At 48.5% G+C, this 21567-nt stretch overlaps 1 protein-coding gene and 1 pseudogene across 2 annotated transcripts in view; one reads left to right on the forward strand and one right to left on the reverse strand.

Annotated features, from left to right (window-relative positions):
* The window catches only part of LINGO1 (leucine rich repeat and Ig domain containing 1), a 275201-nt gene that overhangs the window by 122693 nt on the left and 130941 nt on the right, over positions 1-21567 (reverse strand). The gene's annotated exons all lie outside the window — the stretch shown is intronic.
* On the forward strand, positions 5121-6254 carry LOC139005028 (ubiquitin recognition factor in ER-associated degradation protein 1-like; annotated as a pseudogene).

Raw genomic sequence — 21567 nt, forward strand, 5'->3', positions numbered from 1 at the left:
TATAGTCTAGACTTCCAAAACAATTCTAGAGAGGATATTGTTTACCCAAGGGAACAGATGGTGGTGTCTCAGGCATTGGCAGAGATACGTGTAGCCCCTCCAAGGGCTCTCCCGTCTGAGGAAACAGGAGATCACCTACTCTGCCTTCAAACCATCTTCTCTTGGGCACTATCCCTGGGTGGAGGCCACCCTAGCAGGGCTCACACTTTTCCCCAATCTCTCTCTGAGGCTAAGCTGGAAACTGGGCAGAGAAACAGGGGTAGCTTTTTCAGATTCAAAACACTCCCGGAGTCCTGGTCTTTATAAAGTCACTTAGCCTCTTTAGATACTTAATGAGTCCTCTGAGCTAAGGGCTGCTCACCTTACTCTTGGCCATTTCAATGCATGATGACAGAGATCACGAATCACAACACAGTAAGGCTGACTGGCTTTCTAGAAATGCCTCTAGACAGGCCCAGTCCAATAGAGTTTCTGCAATGATGGAATGTTCTATGCCTGTGCTGCTGAATGTGGTAGCCATTAGCTACAACTGGGTATTAAAATGTGGATAGCATGACTAAAAAATTAATTATTTTATTTTATTAATTTACTTTTAAATTGAAATAGCCACGTGTCTAGTGCAGTGATGGCGAACCTATGACACACGTGTCAGAGGTGACACGCGAACTCATTTTTTTGGTTGATTTTTCTTTGTTAAATGGCATTTAAATATATAAAATAAATATAAAAAATATAAGTCTTTGTTTAACTATGGTTGCAAATATCAAAAAATTGCTATATGTGACATGGCACCAGAGTTAAATTAGGGTTTTTCAAAATGCTGACACGCCGAGCTCAAAAGGTTCGCCATCATTGGTCTAGTGGCTACCATAATGGAAAACACAGCTCTGGACCAACTCTTGCCTAGTCCTGGCCACAGTATGTGGAGAAAACTGAGGTCCAGAGAGAGGGAGGAATTTGCCTAAGGTCATGCAGCAGTGAGGGCAAACCCAGAATCTAGTTCATCTACCTCCTAGTCCAAACTCTCCACAGCACCAACTCTGTGCTGCTCATGGTGGCCTCGTGTTCTCCCATCATGCTCAGCACTATCACACCAGATGCCCTGTTTTTCCCATCATGCTCAGCACTGTCCAACTAGATGCCTTGCTTTTCCTATCATGCTTAGAACTACATGTCTTGCTGCCCCCCTACCCATTCTGCTGCTTCTATGACAGTGTATCAGACCACCTCTGAAGGAACCTCTTTCTCCCAGTCACTGCTGCTGGCCTGTCCCCCAGTCCCCCAGCAAAGCAGCCTCAATGAATATTCCTGAGGTTGCCTAGGGAAATAATCCACTAGAGGGGAACTGCTCGGGGCACAGAGCTGCTCACTGCAGGGTTATTTATAACAGGAAGGTGCTGAAAACTGCCTAAACATCCCACAATAGAGATGGCAAAGTGTATCATGACACCTCTGCTTGATGGAATATTACACGGCCATGTTTACCTAACAATTGAAGTAGATGAGGGTGGGAGCTGGGTTGCCATGGTGTACATGGCTCTATGTTCACTGAGCCCATTCACATCCGTTACCCACAGCATTGCCAGGTTCAGATTATATAACCATTCTACAGATGGAGGAGCTGAGGCTTAGGGAAGCCACATACATATCCCTGGTTACATGGGGAGTAAGGACAGAGTGGGAGCTTGAACTCTTGTTTTCTGACTCTAAGGAGAGATCCCACAGCGGCCTCTTTGTGCTAGAATGAGAGCATTATGGGTGCCCTGTTCTTTCTAGTTATTTACTCATCTTATTTAACTGATACATACTAAGTTTCAGGCACCTTTCAAATAAGGGCTTTATAAATGTAGACTTGTAATCTATACAACTGAAAGAGGGAGCAATTATTAGATCTTTATTTTTTGGATAAGGAATCTGAGGCACAAGACATAAAGTAACTTGCCTGAGGTCCAGGGCCACTTGTACTTCCCACATGTGCTGCAGGGTTCTGGTATTGCCCTCACAAACAAAAATCAAGGTGTAGGAAGGGGATAGTTGTTGTCTTGGAGTGGTAGAAGCACAGATATGTGTGTTTTCCCTTTTCAATTTCATGGAAATTCTTTTTGTAGCAATTGAAAGAAAAAAGTTCAAGAAATGTACTAAAGTTTGTTTGTTTTTAAATACCAAGCACACACAAAAATAAAAACATCAAATTGAACCTGCAGATGCATCCAAGAGTCACCTACTACAATGGTAATCTACCTCCCAGGAGCAAAGCTCTTGTCTCCAGGCTTTTCTGCCAATTTCCTGCCCCCTACTCCTTCCTGCCTGAGTAAGATTCTCACCTCAGAAGGAAAGGGGGCAGTCCTGTGTAGAGGTGACTTCAGTAAACATCTCCCGCCTTCTTGAGCACAGCACATCAGGCTAGTTGCCTGCATACTCCTGCTACTGGCAAGGGCTTACCTCAAGAGGCCATGGCATCCAGGCCTCTGCCTCCAATCCAGGCCGCCTTGTTCCACAGGTGGAACAACTGAGGCCCTAAAGGTGAAAGACCTTACCAGAAGTCACACTGCAGTAAACAAGTGTGTATACACATGCATTGTGTGCATATGACCACACAATTGTGTCTCCCATGCATGCAGTGCTTCAGGCCCAGGTACCTGCAAGCCTATCATTAAAAAGGCAGATGATTTCCAGTACACACACACACACACACACACACACACACACTACATTATTAACTGCTACTATATCCACAATTGTATGATGCTATATTTCTCCTTTATATGTTTCTATGTTATTTTTCATTCTGTCATCAAATAATTAATGAGCACTTACTATATGCTAGGTGTATTATGGGTAATGGGGATTCAGTGGAGTACAAGACAGACACATGTGGTATTCTCATAAGGACAGGGATATAGATAATAAGCAAATGAATAACAAAGATAATTCCTGACAGTGATAAGTACAATTAAGGCTGTAAAAAAGAAAACTCTTACCTTTCGACAGCATGAATGGACCTGGAGAGTATTATGCTAAGCTAAATAAGCCAGTCAGAGCAAGACAAATACCATATGATCTCACTTATATGTGGAATTTAATGATCAAAACAAACTGATGAACAAAATAGAACCAGAGTCATGGACGCATGGAACAGAAATACAGATGTCAGAGGGGAGGGGATAGGGGGACTGGATAAAGGAAGGTGAAGGAATGCATAGCCCATAGACACTGACAATAGTGTGGTGAGGGGGTGCACTGGGTGGAGATGGGCAAATGGGGAACCTCTGCAATAGTGTCAACAATAAAAATTTTAAATTTAAAAAAAATCAAGTCTTAAAAAAAAAGATAATCAAACCTGGTAATGTGACACAGAGTGCCTAGACACAGTCTAGGGGGTAACTCTAGCTGGGAGATCAGGGAAGGGCTTTCTATACAGGTCACATCTGAATTGATACCTATATGGTAAGAAATTCACCATTCCTAGAGTAGGAGAAATGGGCAAAGAGCAGAAGTAGGAAGGAGCCGGTGTTTCTGAGGAACAGCAGGCAGGTCAGGTGCCTGGAATGAAGTGGGCAGAGATGGGAGCAACTGCAGAAAATGAGGCTACAGAGGGATGTTGGGCCCTGAGGGCAAAGGTAAGAGCTTTGGATTTCATTCCAGGTGTAATGAAGAGTCACGAGAGGGTTTTAACACAGACCTGCTATAATGTTTTCTTCATTGTGAAATTCCTTGGGGCTGCTGAGTAGAGCCTGGATTGAAGGGGAACTGGCTCGGGAGCAGGGAACTAGTGGGTTGGCTATTGTAGTTGCCCAAGGACAAGGAAACCAGGCTTGGCCAGGTGAGTGAGGACTAGCCAGATTTAGCATGTAAGTTGTAGCAGAAGTAATAGTTATCTGATGTGCTGGATATAAGGGGTGGGGTAAGAAAAAGGCATCAAGGGTGACTCCTAGATCTTCTACCACAGACATACACTGCTTTTATCACCAGACTCCCCAAATCAAACACAACTACTAAATATAACTACTATAATATCACAGCAAATGAGCCACGCATGAAAAATGTCAACCACCCCTAGAGTATCTCATCCCCTGAGGGGCGTATTTCTCCCCCCAACCCCTTGCTCCGTTCCTTGCCCCAGTGTGTGTGTGTGTGTGTGTGTGTGTGTGTGTGTGTGTGTGTGTTGTGGGGGGGGGGGGGGAGTAGGTAGGGAGAGAAGCATTCTATAATCTTATTATTAAATCTCAGTTTTTGCCTGTCTCTCTAGGTTGTGACTTTTACATGTATTTTTAAGCTTCCCTTCCCCCTTCTTTATTTTTTAAAATATGCTTTTTAATTGATTTTAGAGAGAGATAGAAACATCAACGGGAGAAAAACATAAATTGGCTGTCTCCTGCACACCCCCTATAGGAGGCTGAGCCCACAACCTGGGCACATGCCCTGACCACGAGTCAAATCAGTGACCTCTGGCTTCATGGGTCTACACTCAACCACTGAGCCACCAGGCCAGGGGGTGGTTTTAGGGAGGAGCAGAGATTGGGCACAACACTCAGGTTGACAGGAGACAAAGACTGTCCAAAAGACAGGAAAGGACAGGATGGGAGGGCTGCAGAGTGGCTGGCCCAGAGCATGGCCCCAACATATACCAGGTGAACCTGTGAGCAATTACAGGAGGAAGCATGGGGGCTGGGGTGAGAGGCAGCATCTGGGAAAAGCATGAGATTGAGGATAAGACCATCCAGAGTTTGAGTTCTGGCTCTGTCCCTTGCTAGCTCTGGGACACTGGGTAAGTTATTTCCCTTCCCAAGGCTCAGTGCCCTCATCTGTAGAATTTTAGTCACAATCCTCCCACACAAAGTTGTGATGAAGATCCAATGAAATTATATATGTGAAGAACTGGCATTTATAAATATTAGCATCATTCCCCTTTTGTTTGGGCTTAGACTAGTGAGTTTCATGTCCATTCTAATATAAATCCTAAAAGCGCCTACACAGAACACCAGGAAAGACAATAGGCAGTGTGAGGAGTTCACTACCAAAGAGTCATGCAAGATAACCACACCTCGTTCCTTGGCTACTCAAAATGGATGGCATGGGTTCCCGGGACCTAGTGGCATCTGTAAGGCAAAGGTGCCATCATGTTCTCTTTCAACATGTTTGACAACATTATTCCCTGGGTCTTCCAGAAATGCCTCTCCATGGAGTATAGATGCATCTCCATGCCCATGGACATGGGAACTAATGACAGGTCAAATGTGGAGAAAGGCAGGAAGATAATTATGCCATCCTTGGCCTTTGATCAACTCAGCTGACTCAACATTACCTATCACATGTTGTTTAAACTTACCAACAAGAACTTGGACTGCATGAAACACAGTGGTGTGCTGGAATTAGTGACTGAAGAGGGCATCTACTACCTCCCACAATAGATAATGCAGGATTTGTTGGTGAAAGAGGGTGCCTGGTTCAAGTGCAAAGTGTCAATCTTCAAATGGCCACGAACTCCAAATTTCAGCCTCAGAGACCTGACTTCCTGGACATCACCAACCCCAAAGCAGTATTAGAAAACACATTGAGAAACTTTGCCTGTCTGACTACTGGGGAAAGGCAAACTACAGCAAGATCTATGAGCTGTGGGTGATGGAGATCAAGCCTGACAAAGCCGTGTCCATCATCAAGTATGACATGAATGTAGACTTTGATGCTCTTCTAGGCTACAAAGAACCTTAAAGAAAAGTCCAGCATGAGGAATCAACTGAAAGCAAAGCTGACCACAGTGGCTATGCTGGAGAGCTGGGCTTCTGTGCCTTCCTCAGCTCTGGGAATAGACTGGAAGGGAAGAAGAAAGGTACAGGGCCCAGCCCCTCTCCCAATCAAGCCTGAAGACATTAAAAGAAGAATTTTTAATTATGAATTTAAACTTGGTAAGATCACTTTCATTATTATTTTAATCCTCACCAACTGATTTCAAGAGAGAGAGAGAGAGAGGTTGATATGAGAGAAACATTGACCAGTTGCCTTCCGTATGCACCACACAACCTGACCAGGGATGGAACTTGCAACCTAGGTATGTGCCCTGACTGGGAATTGAGCCTGCAACCTTTGATGTATGGGATGATGCTCTGACCGAGCCACCCAGCCAGGGCAATAAGATCACTTTAATCAGAAATTTACATCCACTGGTCCAAAAGGTTGAAGAGGATGAAGCTAGAGGCAGATTCATTGCTTTTTCTAGAGGACATTCATTGCATAAAAAGGGAAGAAAGCCTTAAGTTAGGACTGTTGGCTGACTGGAAAATAAAATCATCAAGTGCAAAAAAAGAAAAGAATGGCATGCACTCATGACATCCTTGTGGATGAGACAGAAAACTGGCTGGGTTCCTCAGTGGTTAGCTAAATAACCATGTCCAGGAATGCGCAGAGGGGTCAGACTGGCCCCCGGAGTGGATTCTCGCTGGCATTGATAGGGCTGGCCCTTGGGCCTGCTGGAACAACTTTTTTGGCAAAGATTAGGATGGAATCTTAAAAGTAGGTCCAGCCTGGGAGGGGTCAATTAAGGAGGCAGGGTCCTTCACTTGCCCTAGGAATGGGCCAAAGTGGACAAGAGAAAGTTAGTAAAGCATGGGTGAATCCTGAGAGTGGTGCCCAGAGCCAACTGCACAAAGTGGCTGGGGAGCCTGATGGCCAGGAGACCCTGGGGCTGGTGAGCCAGCCACTTCAGTTCTGGAGATGGTGTAACCACCTCCAGACAGCCATGCCCAGTCCTCAGTGTATCTGTGCAGAAGGTATTTGATAAAATGAGGTCTTCTCACAGGGGCTTGTCAAGAAGAGGTGGGCCTGGAACCCATGCCCCCTGGGACTTGAGGTCCCTGACAAAGATACTTGGCATTTATGGGCCCAGAAAATAGAGCTAGGCCCAGTAAGAAAAGATTTCAGGGAAACAAATCTTTCTTTAGCATTGAGAGTACTGAGCTCATGGGGGCATGCAAGCAGAGGTCTGGGGACCATGTATGCCATGTATGTTGGGTGGAGTTTGCACTAAATGGGAAGGGAAATTGCTTTCAGTTGTGAGTTTCTTCAATTTTATCAATATATGAATTAAAGCTAGACTGTGTGGATCAAAGTGGGTGTTATAAAGAGTGAATGGAAGGCAAGGTGATGCTCAGAATCATAGTTATTATTACAACATTATAGATCACAGGACACTCCCATCTATTCTCTAAATGGGTCTTCTGCCCAACCCATGAAGCAGATAGGACAGGATGATTAACCCCATTTAGCAGATGAGGAAACAGGACCAGAAGGAATGGGACCAGCCCAAGGTCCCACAGCACAACAGACCCAGATAATCTCTATGGCCTCATACCTAGGGACCTTCCCCTCCTGCACCTCCAATGGTCATCCTGCTATTCCCTGCCCTGAGTGGAGCAGGAATCTCCCCCATCTGTGAGGCAAAGGTGCCATCATGTTCTCTTTCAACATGTTTGACAACATTACTGGACATCACCAACCCCAAAGCAGAATTAGAAAACACATTGAGAAACTTTGCCTGTCTGACTACTTCCATCCAGCTTCCAAGACTCCCCATCCATGAAGGTTAGAGTCTCTCTTAACCCAATCTTCTGAAACTTGGGGGTAGAGCCCTAGCCTGGAAGGCTCCTTCTCTCAGGTTACACAGGCACTGCACCTCTACCCACTCTCCTTTTTCCCCTGGTAGTCTTGCCTCAACCCTTCAAAAGTTAGTTCCTTCAAGCCAGACCTGGTACCAGACACTAAGCTTTGCCCAAGAACTGAAGTCAAGGAGAAGGGTCCCTCCCACTCAACCTCATTCTTCCCCTCACACCTACACAGGCAGCTAGGCAGCTTGTGACCAGGGAGATCCAGAGCCCACCTTGCCAAACACCCCTCCTGACCACCTTTCCCTTTCCTGATGAGAGGGGCAGTGAAAGGGTATCTGGGCAAGAGAGGTCAGAGCATCAGAAGTGGAGTCTCCTCAGGGAAGACTGGGTTCACCAAGGAAGGGCAAGCTGCACCCACAGCACCACTCCTCACACATTACACCCTGAACCCTCAGAATATAGCATCTTACTTTACAGGTGAGGGAATGAAGGCTCAGAGAGATTAAGTAACTTGCCCAAATTCAAAATATTAAACTGAACAGAAACAGCTTATAAGTCCTGGAGTCAGGATTTGAACCCAGGACTGGCTGATTCAAAATATCCATTGCTTTCCCATGCACCCTGCTGCCTGCACAGGAGTGCAAGGTAGCTCAAATAGGCAGCCTGGTGAGCAGATTAAAGGTGGGGTGGTAAAGGGGGGCAGAGAAAGGGTTAAGAAGGCAAGACAAAGATAAGACAGGGCAGCAGAAACAGACAACTGACAAGTGGACCCTCCAGGGGCCCGAAGGAGGCAGCTCTAGATGCTGCTCTCTTGATCAATAAAAGGCTTTCAAGTGCTTCCTCTGCTGCCATCCATCCAGCTTCTGTCTGCCCATGCCAGGCTCAAGGGTCTAGCTGCTCAGATTGCCCACCAGGTGCAGCACACCACCAGGCTGTGTGGCTGAGAGAGTGTTTAGGGCCAACCAGGTGTTCCATTGCCTGCTGGCAGAGAGCACATGTCCCCAGGATTTAAGCAATAGCCTCTCAACTGAATATTTAAGAAGAAAAATACTTTTTTTTTTAAAGAAAAAGAGAGAAAAGGAGGGAGGAGGAGTCCACCAGGAAAGGGGGTGGGGGAATAAGGGAAGAGTAACCTACCCCATAGCTGAAGTCAAGGTCACAGAATGGGTACAGGGAGGACATAGGCAAGGTGCTGGCAAGGAGCCTTTAATCTGGGAGTTCAGGCCATGGAAACTAAATGCCTGAAGCTGGAGTACATTACTGCTCTGAATGATCTGTCAGCTTCTATTAGGCTAAATCTCTCTGTATAATGGGGAATTATTCTCTGAAAAGGCACCCAAGGAGGGGGCAAAGGATAGGAACCCCTCATTGTGAAGGCTCTCCCACAGGGGGAGGAAACAACAGAAAAGCCTTGGGGGGGGGGGGGGGCAAGAACAACTCAGAAAGCCACCCTTCATCTTCCCACACCCCTTCCCTGAAAGTCAATTAGCAGTTGTTTGATGCTTGGTTTGTGGCAGCCCTCCTCCCCAGACTCCCTTACTCTCTCCTCTTAGGAGCCTAAAAAGATGCCAGACCTGAGGTGGAGGCCCGCAATGCCTCCATGACAGTGGGTGAGCATGAGTGAGTCCCTGAGCCTCTTTGAACCTCCATTTCCATCTGTTAGATGGAGTTGATAACACCCACCCAAGTGCTATGCTGTGGAGGGAATGAAGCTGGCCCAGAGGCCAGCAGAGTGGGCACTACTCTGCCCTCTGATAAGGGGCTCCTCCTCTTCGTCCTCACTGACCTCCATAGGTCACCACCATCTCTGCCCGGAAACCCTCTCTGACCATCACCCATGGGTATCTCCTACAGCAGAACCCCACCTTCCAGGCTTTTCCAGTCTCTGGTGGTTGTGTGCAGATGGGTGCTTCAGGCTTAGGGGTTCCCTCTGATCAGGGCTGCATTTCCTTCCTCCCATCCTCCCCAAGCGTCTCCCACACTCAAGGCTGGTACACAGGACTCTGCCCAGATATTAAGGCTTGGAGGCAACGGCTGGTAGAAATCAGGAGCAGGTATGAGCTGCGTCCACTGAAGGGTGACACTCACGGGAAGATCATCAGCACCAGGGAAACTGGACCAGAAAGCCAGAAATCTCAGGACATGGGTCTGTGAGAGCAGGGTGGTACTATCTGCAGGACAGTCAGGGCACTAAGCAGGGTTGAGTTCAAGTCATAGAGTATAAAGGTGGACTCATTGCTGGGTTCCTGGCTCAGTGCTGAGGCACTGGAGGTGCTTAGGCCAGGCCAGGACAAAAGGGGTAGGATGGACATGTTGGGGGTAGCATGGGCCAAAAGGCTGTAGCTGGGTGGGGAACAGGGCTGACCAGGAATGGCCAGGTGGGGAGGTTCTGCAGACCCTAGTCTCTGCCCCTCTGGACTCCTGTACCACCCTCAGCCTGTAGTAAAGCCCTAGGACAGCTCCCACTGAAACTGCAAGGCACAAGCTGGGCAAGAAAGACTGTGCTGGGGGCAATTCTGGGATAGTGCCTACATTCTAGAGCAGTGATGGCAAACCTATGACACGCGTGTCAGAGGTGACACGCAAACTCATTTTTTTGGTTGATTTTTCTTTGTTAAATGGCATTTAAATATATAAAATAAATATCAAAAATATAAATCTTTGTTTTACTATGGTTGCAAATATCAAAAAATTTCTATATGTGACACAGCACCGGAGTTAAGTTAGGGTTTTTCAAAATGCTGACAAGCGGAGCTCAAAAGGTTCTCCATCACTGTTCTAGAGCAATGGTTCTCAACCTTGGCTGCACATTAGAATCACCTGGGAATCTTTTTAAAATCCTGATTTCTGGGTCCCATCCTCCGGAAATTGTTTCTTTGTTACTAATGTTGTGGCCCCACCCCATAACAAAGAAACAGAATTTCCGGAGGGTGAGGCCCAGAAATCAGAATTTTAAAAAGATTCCCAGGTGATTCTAATGTGCAGCCAAGGTTGAGAACCACTGTTCTAGAGGAACACTCAGAAAGGAAGGCCATGCAGGGCAGGTGAAGGCATGCTGTGCTGACCACTCCCCACTGTAGGTCCACAGGTTCAGCCCAGAGTCCCCACTACCCAGCAGGCCCCAAGAACTAGCAGGTGCCCCAATGCAGTGGCCTCTGGCTGCTGTTCACACTCTCACTGCTAAGAGCCACCTGGGCCAACTCTCCTCCACTGGCTCCCATATAGTAAGGTAGGCCTCAAGGCCAGAGGTCCACACCTACCATTCACCAGCAGGCTCCTCACTTCCCTGGACCCTACTCTTCCCATCAGCAAACTGGGAAGGCCCCCATCTTTCAGGAGCTCAGGTTGGGAAAGCACTACCAGTGCTTGACACACAGTAGGTACACACAGATGATTGTCCCTGCGCCTCCCTAGTGGCAGAGCCTCTTGGAGTCCCCAGTGCCTCGCATACACTTTTGTTCAATTAACTTTTACTGACCTAAGTTTAAATGCTAACCAGCTGGTAGCAATGTGAGGTGGTTAGAATTCTGCCCAGTGGACCCTGTGGGGAAGGGTCTACAAGGAAGGAGGACATGGCAGACACCCAGGGAGTAGGCATGAGGATGAAGCAGAGGCCAGTGTTGTCGGGGCAGGTGGCAGAGGCCCTGCTCACACCACACACATTAGCACTCCTCAATAATTTAGCAGACCAGCAGGGGAGCCAGTGGAGGGGAGTGAGGCCTGGGGGTGGGTTGCACCCATGTGGAGTATCCCTAGGCAGACAGGCCTCCCAAGGTCTCCTAATAGCACCCACAGTCATGTAAGCTGCCCCTCCAACCCACACCCACCGCACCTTAGAATTCACCATACTGTGTGTCTGGCCCTGACCAAGGTACAGCATTGGAGAGGCACTGAAATAAGTAAAAAAAAAAAAAGAAGAAGAAGAAGAAGGAAGAGCGACTCTGGGAGAAGAGGGAGATCCTGGAAGGCTTCATGAAGGTGGTGGCTTTTCAACTGCTCTGACTCTCATCTTACTGTACTGTAAAATAGAACTGCACTTCTCCTCCTCCTCCTCCTCCTTTTTCTCTTCTTCTGATGACCATCACCACTAACAATAATATCTAAAGCATTTGAGGCACTTGCTCTGTGGTAGGCTTTATTGGAGCTCTTTGTGCCAAGATAGACAGATAGAGTTCAGGCTAAGCCTGCCCTTTCCTAGACTCTCTTCTGCTAGACTGACTAGTGCAGGTTTGACTGGGATCTGGGCCTTGGGCCAACTACAGGCAGGGTGGTAGGGGAGATAGGTGTCACCAATGGCCAAGGTCTACAAGTAGTTTAGAGTTTTCAGTATCACTCCAAGTGGCCACTCCTGAGCCTGCATAAGTGGGGCTAGGGTGGGGTTGGATAAGGGAACCTTCTAGAGCCAGAACAGAGGCAGCAAAATAAGAGGTCACACAGTGGCTATAGTGGCAGTTCAGTTAGACCCACCTAGTGTTAAAAAAAAAACACTAATACTAACAGCTTCCCACTTCCTGCCTTTCAGAGGGCCACCTTCACCCACATGCAAGGCTCCAGACATCCTCGGAAATGAAGAAAAGAGGGAATGGAGGGAGAAGAGCAATAGTGGCCAATGCTATGTATGTCTCCCAGGGTGAAACTGCATAACACTGGGTGGCAGGTATTATTCCCAGTTGACTAGGAAATTGGCTCCAGGGGATTATGTCTCATACCCAAGGTCACAGATGGAAATGGCTGAGCTGAGACTCACACCTAGCACTATTTCTAATGGACAAGAAGAAGCCAAAGGCCGACAGGGCTCATGGGGCTGAAGTCAGAGGGCATTTCAAGTATAATCAGCAGGCCTTGGAAGGCCCTTGAGGGTGGACTTTTCCTAGCTCCCCACACAGTTGGTGCCAGTTGTCCCATGGCCAGGTCTTGGGGACAGATGGGGTTGGGGTCATGCAGTTTGAAAAGATAAGTGGCAGGGGAAGATGAGGGAGATCTCTCCTTTGGCTTTCAGCACCCCTCTGCCCCACCCCAACCCTAACTGAAAATATCCTTCCTGCCTGGTGAGATAGGCGCTTAGGAGGTCTGATGTTGCCAACTGGGTTTGAGAAAACCTCTACATGGGGTTGGGGTGGGGAGTAAAGTTAAAGAGAGATGAAAGCTCAGCTTAGAGCTAGGACAAGGCCATCTGTGGGTTGAGACTGATGGCAGGAGACTGATAGGGGACAGTCAAGAAAACCCAAGCGAACAGGTGTTGCAGTGCCTGGACTCTAACTATCAGAGCATCATTCCTTTAAGTCCTCTAAGGTGGCCCTAGCCAGTTTTGCTCAGTGGATAGAGCATCAGGAACTAAGGGTCCCGGGTTCGATGCCGATCAAGAGCATGTACCTCAGTTGCAGGCTCCTCTCCGGCCCGGACTCTGGTCAGGGCGTGTGCAGGAGGCAACCAATCAATGTGTTTCTCTCACATCAATATTTCTTTCTGTCTTTCCCTCTCTCTAAAAATCAATGGAAAAATCTTTGGGTGAAGATTAAAATTAATTAATTAATTAATTAATTAATTAAAAATAAGTCCCAGTGGTGTTTGGTATCCACAAACCTTCTGAGCCTGGGAGAGGGACAATCCTGGAATACTGGCATTGGGAGATAAGACCCTCATCTAACACTGTTTCTTGGCAACACTCTTCCCCTCACTTGTTACCAGTCACCTCATCTGTAACATAAATTGTGCAGGCCTAAAGGCTGGGGAATACCTAATGGCGCTGGAGATGCCCCAACAAATCACCCCTCCCACTGCCCCTGTTGACTGTATGCAGGCTGTGTGCTCAGCACGATCATCCATAGCCTTCCTTTATCCTCTCAGGTATCAGACTCCAATCTTCTAGATGAACAAACTGAGGCTCAGGGACAAGAAGGGGTACTCTAAGGTGTCCAGGAAGAGGGGCAGTCAAGCCCTGTGGGCACTGTTTTGTGCAGTATCCTGGTCAGCTTCAGGCTGCTGTCTTCTTGACAACCACCAGTCACCTCCCTCCCCAGCACACGCATACACCCTTTGCTATGCCTGCTTTTCCCAATCCCCTCCTCTTATCTAAACTTCACCAGCTCCTGTGACTGCTGCAGCTGCACACATCTTTCCTGAACTCAGGGCACAGCTGTGATCTGTGCATACAGCACTGAGACCTAATGGAGCACTGCCTCCCTTTTACTTCTGACTTAAATCTCATTCTCTCAGCAGCTCCTGAGAGCAGGGAATTCCACAGTCTGGGCACACAGAGGGGACTGGCAGATACACGCTGGCTTTAGATGTGGCAAGTGAGGGTGGAATTAAGCTGGAAAACTCTTGACCCATTTCTTTATCTCACTGAAGTTCAGATTTCCTAACTGGGACACAAGATGATCCTGTGCATCTCACAGAATGCAGATAAGCCTCGAAAGGGGCTACTGCCCCTCATCATGTCCCCTCCCTTCAAATTCTGTGCCACTCCTTCCCATGACATTTCCCAAACAACTAACAAATGGGCAGAAGAAACATATTATTGCCAAGAAACAACTGAGGCTAGTAGAGGGGCCAGGAAGGCCCAAGAAAACAGCTGGGACAGTGCTCAGAACCCCACTGTTAGAACATGATTCCTTTGTGTGCTCATGAGTCTTCAGTTTCCACAATAGTTTTGAGCCTGGGAGCTGGAACACCTAGTGATATTGGCAGTGGGAGGCAGGGCCCTCGGGTTCTGGTTCCTCTTCTCTACTAACATACTGTTTCTTAGCCCAATGTCTTCCCCTCTTTGGCCCTCAGTTGCCCCATTTGCAACATAAGGTGTCCAGGGAGGTAGTATGCCCTCTTCACACCACTTCCTGGAAGCAAAGAAGAAAAATTACTGTAGAAGTGATGTCAGGGATGGTGGGAAGGACCCTCCAAAAGGTCTCAAATCCAGGACCATGATGACCAAATGCCTCCACTGGAGCTGCCACATTCCTTCAACCCTCTAACAGAGGGCAAAGCCAATCTCTGGGATTTATGGGCCCCTGCAGATAAGTTCCACCTATTCCCAGACACTGTGAGGACAGGACCTGCCTGCATGCCTTGGGACTCTGGAAGAGGGTCTACTAGTCCGTCCTCAGGCCCAACTAGCCTACCTAGGGAGCTTCAGACTGAGGAAAGCTGAACTTATAGCCCCAATCTAGATGGAAAAGGGAATAAGATTCCTCAGGGGTACCTGGGCAGGAAGAGCTCTGCTGAGTGCTCTCTGCCCCAGGGAGGGATGCTGAGGGAGTGAGGTCCTTACCTCATCCTCATTCCCTCTTCTCCCAGGTAGATGGGGATCAGACAAGCCTCAATATGAGATGCCTGCAACACCCTTTCTGATGCTCCAGAAGAGAGAGAGGGAGGGAGGGAGGGAGGGAGAGAGAGAGAGAGAGAGAGAGAGAGAGAAGAAAAATCCTAGCTCACCCCTCTGATTGTGCCCATATCAATCCTGGGCTCTGGTAGGTTAGTCCTTTGTGGAGTACACCCCTGCAATAGGCCACAGTCAGGACAACTTGACCTCAGGAGTGGGGAGTGGCTGGAAAGGGCTGATTCTCACACACAGGGTTCATGGACTCAAATCTTGGAATTGAACCACTGTGACTTCTAGAAGTGCTACAGGGAGCCAGATGGCATCCATCCCCTGGCATTTGGGGTCCTCAGCATTTCCCAGCTTGACCCTCCCAACCTTCTCCCATATGGATCCCTCCCAAAAACCCAGATTCTTGTGTTCCTGACAGCAGGCCACAGACATCCAGTCATACCTTTATATCTCTGCCAAAGCTGTTTCCTCTGTTCCTCAACATCTCTATCCAAATTTCACCCTGATCTAGTCCCACTTCTTGTGGGAAGCATTTCCAGCCAATGTACCTCCTGCAGAAGCTACATTGTTTCCATCACAGTTTCCCCAGATGAAGGCCAGCACCCCTGGGACATAGGAAGGAGACTTGGTGAATGGAGTGCTGGTGGCAAACCATGGCATGTGTGTGGTGAGAGCCCAACACCTCTCACTTTTTACCCAGCCCATGCCTATCCCTTGTCAGGCCAGGGGGACAGGCTTTAGGGAGAAGGAGGAAGGAGGAGAGGATTCAGCTTCTGCCCTCCAATGAGCCTCAGTCTTCGAGGCAGCAGGGTCCCTGGCTCTAGGAGCCATGGTTGGTTGAAGGAGACCTTGCCATGAGGTCCAATCCTATCATTCAATCACTAAACAAATCTGTACCAGGCACTGCTTGGGCACTGGGAGCACCAGGGTGACAGAGCCCAACACAGTTCCCAGTGTGACTCCTGGGAGAGATGACCACACTTATAGAATTCCTTCCACCTCGCCTTCTTAGGTCCTGGACTGGGCATAGGTGAGAGGGAAGAGCACACAGTAGAGGCACCTAGACCAGATAGGGAGGGCTAAGGGATGCTTTAGACAGAGATCCCAGAGAAAGAGTGTCATGTTGAGATGTAGTGTGCTGACAAAGGCCACAGGAGAGGTATGGTGGCAGGGAAGGACTGGGGGATACTGGTATTAAACCTCAGGTGCCCTGTCCTGCCACTCTGCAGCTTCCTCACACAGACACCCTCAACGCCTAAGTTGGGAGAGAGGGAAGTGGTCTATCCACTTAGCTGTCCTATCACTGGCTCAGCAGCCCCATATCCTGGGGTAGCCACTTTGCCAGGCTCTGAGGATGTCATTGACATTTCCACATGCCATCATCCCCTGTGACCCACCTAACTAGCCAGTGGGGACCAAAGCGGTACTGGGAGCCCATCGGAATGCTGAAAACTGAAAAGGTCAGGATGGCATAAAAGTCCTATAGTGGGTATCTCCAGTAAGGGACACCCTGATAGGCTCTCTTCTCCTTCCACCACAGCTCCCCCATATGCTGGTGACCTCAGGGGAGGACAAGACTTGAGGAGTGGCCCCAGCTGTGCCCATGGCAGGGACAGGGACCAAAAACAGGGAAGCAGTCATCCCTGCCCCCACCCAACACATACACATACACAACCCCCAGGGCCCTGGGTGTGATGAGAGAAGCCACATTCTCTCAGGGCCACTGAGGGATATTGGGGAGCCATTCTTCATATCACCCAAGTGGCCATTTGGTCCAGCATTATGCAGAGAAGAGAGGGAAAGAAGCCCCCATGGCCAGCCACTCCTAAGGAAAGGGAAGCAGCACTCTCTCCTCAGGATGCACCCAAGGCCAGGCATCCCACACCTGTGGCCACAGCCCATACTCACCATGACCCTTGAAACAAAAATAATCCTGACCATTCTGCAGGTGAGAAAACTTAGCTCAGAAAGGTCACATGACCTGCCCAAGATTACACTGCCAGGAAAAGGGGAGCTTAAAATCAGGTCAGGCCTGGGGCAGCCAGGGTTTTTGCCACAGACAAAGGATACCTCCTGAAAGATTAGAGATTGATTCCAGGAAGCTTGGAACCTTGACTCCAGGAAGCTGGGATGGGGTCCCTTCTCAGGAGGCTGATGGGGAGAAGGACAGGGCAAGTGGCTAAGGGCAGGGGCTGGACCTATTGACCACCAGGGTCCCACCTAACTGTGATTTTTCTGGGACCCTGGGCAAGCTCCACCCACCTCCAGGAGGGCAGGCTTGGGTGGGGCAGCCCCTGAGCATGTTTGGGGGAGGCTCTGGCCATCAGAGCCCAGACGCTTAGCTGTTCTCCTCTCTCTGTGGAGGGTCTGATCTCTCCGGTCCAAATCCCAGAAAGAAAGGGGTCAGAGAGGATTAAATGGCCAAACCAGACAACAGTGAACCCTGTCCCAGTATTTTGAGAGTGCTGTGCAAGATAGAGCTCTCCCTGTGTAATGAGATGGTTTTTAAAAGCCATTCAAAAGAAATTTCCTACTATGGGTTTATAGTGTTCTATATCAAGATGGCTCGTAACTGGTAGGACCCAGGTTGAGTCCTGAGAAATGGGAATTCCATGTCTAAAGGGGAGAAGAGAAGGAGGAGGGATACCAAACTCCAGGAAGTAAGATAGATATTCTGCCAGAAAAGTTTCTGCAAAACCAGCAGGCATTCCCAAAAAGAACATGTGGGCAGGAGGGGGCTAGAATCCTTTGGGGCATCGGAGGCTGCCAGAGCTGGGACTGGGCAGGAGGACCGATGGGGATGAAGTCACAGGGTGGAAGTCTGGTCTCAGGAGAAGAAAAATGAATGTAGTGCATTGAACTGTGTCCCCAAAATCATGTCCATCTGGAAGCTCAGAATGTGATTTTACTTGGAAACAGGGTGATTAGTAATTACAGATGTAATTAGTTAGACTAATGTCATACTGGATTAGGATGGGTTTTAATCCAATGACTGGCGTCTTCATAAGAAAAGGGAAAATTGAACATAGACACACAAACATGGAAGAATGACCTGTGAAGATGAAGGTAGAGATTGGAGGGATACATACAAGGTAAGGAATGCCAAAAAATACCTAGAACCACCAGGATTGGGAAGAGGCAAAAAATTCTTCCCCTAGAACTTCAGAGAGAGCGCAGCTCTGCCAATACCTAGATTTGGCCTCTAAAACTATGATAAAACAAATTTCTGTTGTTTCATTCTGTCAGGTTTGTGGTAATTTGTTATGGAAACCTAGGAAATTAATACAATGACCATTCTAACAACTGCAACTATCCAGCAATAAAAAAACAGCAACCGCTAAAAGTGGTGAGCATCCCACCTACAGAGATATGCTAGCAAAGCCAGGAGTGGCCCCTTCGCTCCAGGACTCTGAACAGCTGCCGATGCAGGTTCATACTTAGTCCCCCACATGACCTGCCTGTATGCAGACCAGAGAGCTGGACAGGACAGAATTGTCATTCAGCAAAAGTCAGTGCCAGCAACAGCCCTGGAATCCTGGAATCCCAACCACCAGTCTGGGGCTCTTTCAGGCTCACTCCCCTGAGTCTTACTGTCTTCCCTGTCTCTAGACTCAACTACAGTTCAATGTCCTGGAAGACAGAACCCACAGTCCGTAGACCCAGCTATTCCAGACTGAAAGTGACATCACTGCCTAAACCTTCCCCAACTCTAACCTAAAAGCTTCCGAGCAGCATCAATGGCCTGTGATGTTTGTGTTCTGAGGCAGTCACCAGCCTCTCAGACAGCATTCAGCTAAGAGAGATAAATGCTATTGTGTGCAAAGCCCCTACCACAATGAGAAGTGATGATAAAAACCAGGGGAAGGCAGGACCCCTCATCTTCTCAGGGATTCAGAGTCCATGCAGATCAGACCACCAGTGAGACCCCAGATCAAGTATCACCTCTGGCTGGGCATCCTAGGCCCTATCCTGGGGCCCCCTTAGGAGCAGCTTGACCTGGAAGGAAAGGAAGGGATGAGAGAATGTGGCTGAGGGAGAGCAGTCATTCCTTTGCCTCCCCCAGCTCCTTCCAGGCCTCTGGGCCCAGAAGGCTGTCCCTCATCCCCGTCTGAGCCTGGCACTCAACTCCACCCATCTGCCCCAGGAACTGGAGAACTGTTTGGAGGCCCCAGGCAGGCAGCTGACCCTAAACACTGGTTAATTGGTACCATGAAGCCCAGGTATGAGAGAAGAACAGGCTTTGTCTTACCTGGTGTTATTTTTCGAGGGAAACAATGGGCCACCCAGCCTGTGGAGAGTCACTGCTCCTTCTAATTAGGTGCCACTTTGAACACAGAGGCATCAGATTAATGAGGTTTACAGCAGTCAGTTTCATGGCCTGGCGGGCTGCCTCGGCTCTCTGATTTCAGTTTTATGCCAAAACCTTGTTCTCTAAATCAAAGGTTCTCCCAAAACTCTGCTTTCTGATGCACCTTGGGTTTTTGCTGGGTATCTCTGCCAGGGAGCTACTCTTGTTTTGCTAAAGAAGACTGCACAGGGCTATGACACCTCACACAGCCCTGGGAGGGAGAATGGGGTGGCTGGGGTAGCTCCATTTTGCAGAGCTGGCTGGCTCAAGGTCACAGGTGAGCTGGTCAATTGCACCCTGCAGCCAATACCCTCACCTAACCTCGGCTTGCAGGCCCCTTTGCCTCAGCAATTGGTGGCTTGGACACACACGGGTCCACAGATAATCCACTGACCAATTTCCCATTGTTGACATCTGTTCACAAGCCTTAGGGGCATCTGGTTCACCTCTCCCAGAGAAGATTGAGACAACTCAGGAGCCAGCCTGCACACCTGGCCTTCCCACTTCTGTTGCTCTAGTGGATACCCACCCCAACCCCTCTCTGGGGCTTTGCTCACACAGCTCCCCTCCCCGCTTCTCCTGGAATGCCCCTTCTATAAATTCACACCATGCTTCAAAACACATCTCACCCTTGTTCCTCCTTCACCACCACAGTCACTGGACCTTTTCTTCCTTTCTTGAGATCTTCCAGGCCCAAATCTCTGTCGCCCTGAGCAATTGTTTCTTGACCTATATTCCATTGTTTAACGTTACCACCTTTGCTCATTATTTTGTCCTGTCTCCCCTATGAGACTGGTATAGGGACAGGAACAGCATCTGTGTCACCTATGTGTCCTCCATAGTAAAGGCTGCCTGATAGATGTTGACCTCCCTCGGTACTCTGGGAGACACTGGGAGAGCATCTCTTCCTGGCCACTTTCCCTGGTCCACATAAGGCTCGCATCTCCCTCTGCACATCAGCCCTTGACATCCTCTAGGTGACTTCACCATGCTACGGATGACCAGCACTGGTGCTCTCCATTCTCTGACCTCCTGACTCTAGTGACCTTTGATTTCCATTCCCTCTAGCCCAGGGGTGGGCAAACTTTTTGACTCGAGGGCCACAATGGTTCCGGAGGGCTGGAACAAAAGCATGGATGGAGTGTTTGTGTGAACTAATATAAATTCAAAGTAAACATCATTACATAAAAGGGTACGGTCTTCTTTTTTTTTTTTAGTTTTATTCAATTCTAAAGGGCCGGATCCGGCCCGCGGGCCGTAGTTTGCCCACAGCTGCTCTAGCCTCTATCACAGGCACACCCTGGCCCTCATCTCCGCCACAGCTCCTGGTCAGGCCTCCCAGCCCAGCCCAGCCCTCCAGTGCCTCCCTCAGTCCTCTTGCCACAATTCTTTCACCTAATTGAGAACTTCACACCTCTCTCTCCACATCCACTCTTCTCACTTTTCCTAGCTTGGGCTCCACAGTCCATCAATGTAATTAATCCCTCAAATGCCTTGACCCCCTCTCCCTTGGCAATACTTTCATGAAACTCCAACCTAGATGAACACAACCAGCACCCTCTTGGCAACCATCTGGAAAGTCAAATGTTGTTGGAGAAAAATGAGCCTGCCAGGAAAGCTGTGCCCTCCATGAGCTTAAGGCAAGAGCAGTCCCAGCTCATGTCACTGACCTACTCACTTTCTTGCTCTCCCAAGATGACAATGTCTCCCCTTGTCTGCTCTCCTCGTACCTCCCATTTCCATCTGAGTCATCACTCTCAATTGAGACCTCCCTCCATTCTCACTGAGGAATGTCAACCACCTCATCTGCCCCCTGCATATTCTAGAAGCCTATCTGCTCTGCCCATGTCCCCTCTTCCTCCCTAAGAAGGGGTCATACTACATGTCAAAGGTTAGGTGTGCCACTTGGACTCTGAACTCATCTCCTCTGGTCCAGGAGTCAGCTCCTATCACTTGCTGTTTTTCAGTATCACCCATCTTGCCCTCTCTACTGGATCCCTCAGCCTTCCCACCAGCAAACAATCATATCCTGGCATCTTCTGTCCTTTAAAAATCCCCTCCCTTAATTATGTTGCATTAAAAAATATTCAATCTCAAAAGGTTCTACACTATATGATACCACTTATATAACACTCACTAAATAACAAAACTACAGAGATACAGGACAAAGGAGTGGTAGCTGGAGGAAGGGCCACTGTGGGAGGAAGGGTATGTGGTAGCACAGGGAACCTCATGGTGATGGAACAGTTCTGTGCCTTGATTGTGGTGGTGGTTACACAAAGCTACATATG

The sequence above is a fragment of the Myotis yumanensis genome, unplaced genomic scaffold, assembly GCF_028538775.1.
Source record: "Myotis yumanensis isolate MYYU_CA2020_CCGP unplaced genomic scaffold, mMyoYum1.0.hap1 SCAF_1, whole genome shotgun sequence".
Lineage (NCBI taxonomy): Eukaryota > Metazoa > Chordata > Mammalia > Chiroptera > Vespertilionidae > Myotis > Myotis yumanensis.